Genomic DNA, 5,187 nt, shown 5'->3' on the forward strand with positions numbered 1-5,187 from the left:
CCCCCGGTGGCCGGACACAGCTGCTGGGGCTCCTCGGTAACCTTGAAAGGGTCTCACATGGCACCCGGTGAGTGACACGAGTTGTTATTCGTGAACAAGAGTCAACAGAATAGAATGGAGATGGGGGGCGGGAGGGGGGGCTTAGGTGGGGCCTCCTTACCTTTCACTGCCAAAAGTGGTCATGAGGCTATTTTTAGCCCCGAGCGGGAAGTATTTATTGTTTCGGGGCTGGCGGGGGAGGGAGGGGCAGCAGGAGGAATCCCACTTGTCGGGCAGAAGGAGGACTGGTCGGGCATCTCAGCATGGTGAGTGGGGCCTGGGTCTGGCCAGGGGGAGGGTGGAGGAGAGAGGGGGCTCCCCAAAGACCCCCAAACACCCAAGGGGGGCCTCCCCTCAAATGAGAGTCTCTGGCCACTCCGGGAGGAATCGGGATCAAAGACTTAGAGCTAGGAGGGACCTTGGAGTCCATTCAGCGGGCCCCTTCCCCCTTGTTTTACAGATAAGGAAACTGAGGCTCAGAGCGAGGAATTTACTGAGGATTTTAGGCTCTCTGTTCAGAGTTAGGTGGGTCCTCATTCTGTAGGTGAAGAAAGGGAGCAAACAGGGGCCAGTCACCTGGGGGCCCTTCGCTTGTTTTCTTTTAATTTTTTAACAGCTAGATGCAGGATGACTGGTTTTCCTTTGGAATCCCATTTGAAAACATTCTTTTAAGGAGGAGTCTGTCGGCTTTGCCAGACCACTAAACCAATGTTGTTATTGTTGCTCAGTCCTATCTAAACCCCATTTAGGGGCTCTTCTTTTTCTTTTGTTAAGTTTATTTATTTAATGAATTAATTTAGAAGATTTTTCCGTGGTCACATGATTCACGTTCTTTCCCTCCCCTTCCCCCATTCCCCTCCCGTAGCTGACATGCAACTCCTCTGGGGTTTACGTGAGTCATTGATCAGGACCTATTTCCATGTTATTAGTATTTGCACCAGAGTGATCGCTTGGAGTCTACGTCCCCAATCACATCCCATTTAGGGGTTTTCTTGACAAAGATACTGGAATGGTTCCATCATTTCAATCATGTTCCACTCTTCTTGACCCCATTTGGGATTCTCTTAGCAGAGACTCTGGAATGTTTGGCCATTTCCTCTCCCGGCCATTTTATAGATGAGGAAACTGAGATCAACAGGGTTAGGTGACCTGGTCAGAGTCACATAGCTGGCAAGTGTCTGAGACTGGATTTGAACCAAAGAAGATGAGTCTTCTTGACTTCAGGTCTAGCAGCTCCTACCAAAGCAATACAGGGCACCTGAAAGGTGATGTCCCCCATCTTGGATTATATCTGTTGAGTTAGAAGGGTCCTTAGAGGCCATCTAGTCCAGTCTCTCCATTTTACAGATGGGAAAATCAAGGATCAGAGAGGATATAAAATCATAGATCTAAGAGCCAGGGGGGACCTCCTCAGCCAGTTTATCTAGGTCTGATTCTACAGATGAGGAGATTGAGACCCAAGAAAAGTGACCACCCAGGCTCTGATAGCTGGTGTGAAGCAAGTCCTCTGATCTCTTTGAGTCCAGAACCAGGGTTATTTCCACTCTACCTACCATCTGGCCTTCCCCTCCCCTAACCCCATTCCCAGGCGCCATTTTTTTAAAGCTCTGAAATCATCTAGTCCACCTCCTTTGTTTTACAGGCAAGGAAACTGAGGCCCAGGAAGGTGACTTGTCCAAAGATCACACAATTAGCTGGGAGCCGAGCTCAGCTTGGAACCCAAGTGGGCCAGCCTCCAATTCCACACTCTTTCCCCTTCGACACAGTTTGCAGTACTCAGGCTACACAGGGTTCGATCCATTGCTTCTCGTGATGGAACCCCAGTCAATACACAGACGGGCCACAAATAATGCAGCCTCCCAGGGAATAGAAGAAGAAAAACAGAATAAGAAAGAGCTGGGGTTTTTTATGGGTTGTCGACTGACCTCTCTTGAAATCAATAACTCCCAAGGTTTGCAAAATGGGATTGAATGCTTTTAAGGATCCAATTGTAATTCTTTTTTCTTGTTTGGGCACCTAGAGGAAAGAATATATATATATATATATATATATATATATATATATATATATATATATACACACACATATATATACTCTCTATATATATGTACGATTATATTTTATAGAAATAAATCTTATACAATATGGAAATATATTATAGAATTATACATGTATATATCCATGTGTATATATACATATATATTTCTTTTGAAGGGTCAAAGGTTAATAGCTTTCTCCTGGTCTTTTTTGTTCTCTTTCCCCGAAGTAGACGGCACCAGAATATGCAATTCTGTTTAGTTAGATTTTTCATTGGTGGACTAAATTTGATGGTAGCAAATTCTGGAACCCGCTCTAGGAAAAAATGAGACTGGACTCGGAACTGGAAAGGAACTTGGGCATTGTCTAGTCCCTACCCTTCCTTTTACAGATGGGGAAACTAAGGTCCAGGGAGGGGGGTGAAAACTTTTATCCAAGGGAAGCCAAGGAAGAAAATTTAAAGTCTCATGATCACAGATTTAGAGTGGGAAGGGACTCTAGGGTTTGTCCATCTGTTCCAACTTGCCATTTTACAGCGAAAGATGCTAAAGTGAAATGAATGGCTTGAGGTGACCCAGATGGAAAAATGACAAAGACAGGATTTGAACTGTGTTCCTCTGATCTTAAATCCGACACTAAAGGTTATGTAGGGGTCATCTAGTCCATCCCTTCCCCCACCCCACTCATTTTATATAAGAGAACCAGAGGCCCAGAGAGTTAAAGAGATTTTCCTGAAGTCCTTTATAGATCTATACTTAAATTTAAACCTAATGAATGCCCAAGGTCCAGAATCCCACACTGGGAATCAGTAGGTAAGGATGATACTTAATGGAAAGATTTGGATTCTGGAGACCTCCTGTAACCCTGAGCAAGTCACTTCACCATGATGGACCTCAGTTTCCTCACCTGTAAAATTAGGGGAGTCAGACTAGATGACTTCTGAGGTCCCTCCTTGTTCTTAGTCTATGATTCTATAATTTGTCCACCATTCCCCCAATAGTGTCAGAGACAGGATTCGAACCCATGTCTCCCTACAGCACTGCCTTTCTTCTACTCCTCTCTGCTGATGTTTAACACAGCCATCTACTCTTCTTCCTTCATTCTAAACCACTTTTTCTAGATAGCTGCTTTTACCTCATGACTCTCAACTTTGGATTCTACTTATCTGTATATACAGAAATTGGCTGTCTTCTCTCCCACCCCACAGCAATTAGAATGTTAATTCTAGGGCAATTTGGAGTTTTGTCCTTGTATCCATTGTGCCGAGCACAATTTTTTACATCCTGTAGGCCCTTTTGGTTATTAAATTGGGTCATGCAGAGGCAGGAGCAAAATGAGCTCATTCTGCGAAGGAACAGCTAACCCTACAGGAGAGAACTTGTGATTAAGGATAAAGAATTAGTCGGTCTTGGGGGCAGAGAGGTGGCTCAGTCAATTGAGAGACAAAGCTAGACCTGGGAGGTCCTGGGTTCAAATATGACTTCAGATACTTCTAGCTGTTTGATTCTGGGCAAGTCACTTAACTCCAGTTTTCTGGTCCTTATCACTTTTCTGCCTTGGAGCCTATACTTAGTATCAATTCTAAGACAGAAGGGAAGAGAAAGAAAGAAAGAAAGAAAGAAAGAAAGAAAGAAAAGAAAGAAAGAAAGAAAGAAAGAAAGAAAGAAAGAAAAGAAAGAAAGAAAGAAAGAAAGAAAGAAAGAAAGAAAGAAAGAAAGAAAGAAAGAAAGAAAGAAAGAAAGAAAGAAAGAAAGAAAGAAAGAAAGAAAGAAAGAAAGAAAGAGAAAGAAAGAAAGAAAGAAAGAAAGAAAGAAAGAGGGAGGGAGGGAGGGAGGGAGGAGAGGGAGAGGGGAGGGGGGAGAGGGAGGAAAGGGAGGGAGAGGGAGGGAGGGAAAGAGAGAGAGAAAGAGAGAAAGAGAGGGGGAGAGGGGTGAGAGGGGGAGAGGAGGGGGAGAGGGGAGAGGGGGAGAGAGGGAGAGGGGGGTGGGGGGAGAGGGGGAGAGGGAGGAAAGGGAAAAAGAGGGAGGGAGGGAGAGAGAAAAAGAAAGAGAGAAAGAAAGAGAGAAGAGAGAAAGAGAGAGAGAAAGAGAGAAAGAGAGAAAGAGAGAAAGAGAGAAAGAGAGGAAAGAGAGAAAGAGAGAAAGAGAGAAAGGAGAGAAAGAGAGAAAGAGAGAAAGAAAGAAAGAAAGAAAGAAAGAAAGAAAGAAAGAAGAAAGAAAGAAAGAAAGAAAGAAAGAGAGAGAGAGAAAGAAAAAGAGAAAAGATGAAAGAAAAAAGAGAAGGAAAGAAAGAAAGAAAGAAGAAAGAAAGAAAGGAAAGAAAGAAAGAAAGAAAGAAAGAAAGAAAGAAAGAAAGAAAGAAAGAAAGAAGAAAGAAAGAAAGAAAGAAAGAAAGAAAGAATGAAAGAAAGAAAGAAAGAAAGAAAGAAAGAAAGAAAGAAAGATGGAAGGAGGAGGAAGGAAGGAATGACAAACAAAGGAAGAAAGGAATGAAGGAAGAGGGAAGGAGAGAGGGAGAAAGAAAGGACATTTAGGATTGCATTTCATTTTTTTTTCTTTTTTTGGTAAGTACATTACATAGCTAATTTCGGGCAACTAGGTAGCTCAGTGCATAGAGAGGTAGGCCTGGAATTAGGGGATCCTGGGTTCAAATTGAGTCACTTAACCCCCCATTGTCTGACCCTTACATAGTATTGGTTCTAAGACAGAAAAGGTTTAATTTTTTTCTTAAGTTAGCTAGTCAATCGATCAAAGCATTTATTAAGCTTTTTTCTATATGCCAGACACTGGCCATTGGAAAGACCCCGTAGGCCTGTGCAGTTCTGTAATTAGTATGCATCATTTCTTATATGGAATAGAGCGTGCTTCCCAAGTCTAGCAAAGCCATCTCCCATGAATGATCTCATTCTACCTTCGCGGCACTCATCTCTGCCATTCCCTCCTTGGCTGGCCTTGGATTTAGGCCCTCCCTGAGCCCCCGTCTCTTCCTCTGGTACAATGAGGAGTTTGGGTTCCTGGCGGTGCCTTTGAGGGTAAGTAGAGCAGGAAATAGCCCTGATTTTGAGATGAGAGAATTCAAGTAGAAAGAGGGGTCTGCCCTACGCAAGGTCAC

The 5,187-nt window shown here is 43.5% G+C and overlaps 1 non-coding gene across 1 annotated transcript; it reads left to right on the forward strand.

Annotated features, from left to right (window-relative positions):
* The first annotated feature begins 249 nt into the window (after positions 1 to 249).
* LOC100019715 (uncharacterized) lies at positions 250 to 2,014 on the forward strand. The gene is made up of 2 exons (XR_008917322.1): positions 250 to 305; positions 1,682 to 2,014. It is a non-coding gene; the product is annotated as an uncharacterized LOC100019715 (transcript).
* The last annotated feature ends 3,173 nt before the right edge of the window (positions 2,015 to 5,187 follow it).

Source organism: Monodelphis domestica, chromosome 3 (assembly GCF_027887165.1).
Source record: "Monodelphis domestica isolate mMonDom1 chromosome 3, mMonDom1.pri, whole genome shotgun sequence".
Classification (NCBI taxonomy): domain Eukaryota; kingdom Metazoa; phylum Chordata; class Mammalia; order Didelphimorphia; family Didelphidae; genus Monodelphis; species Monodelphis domestica.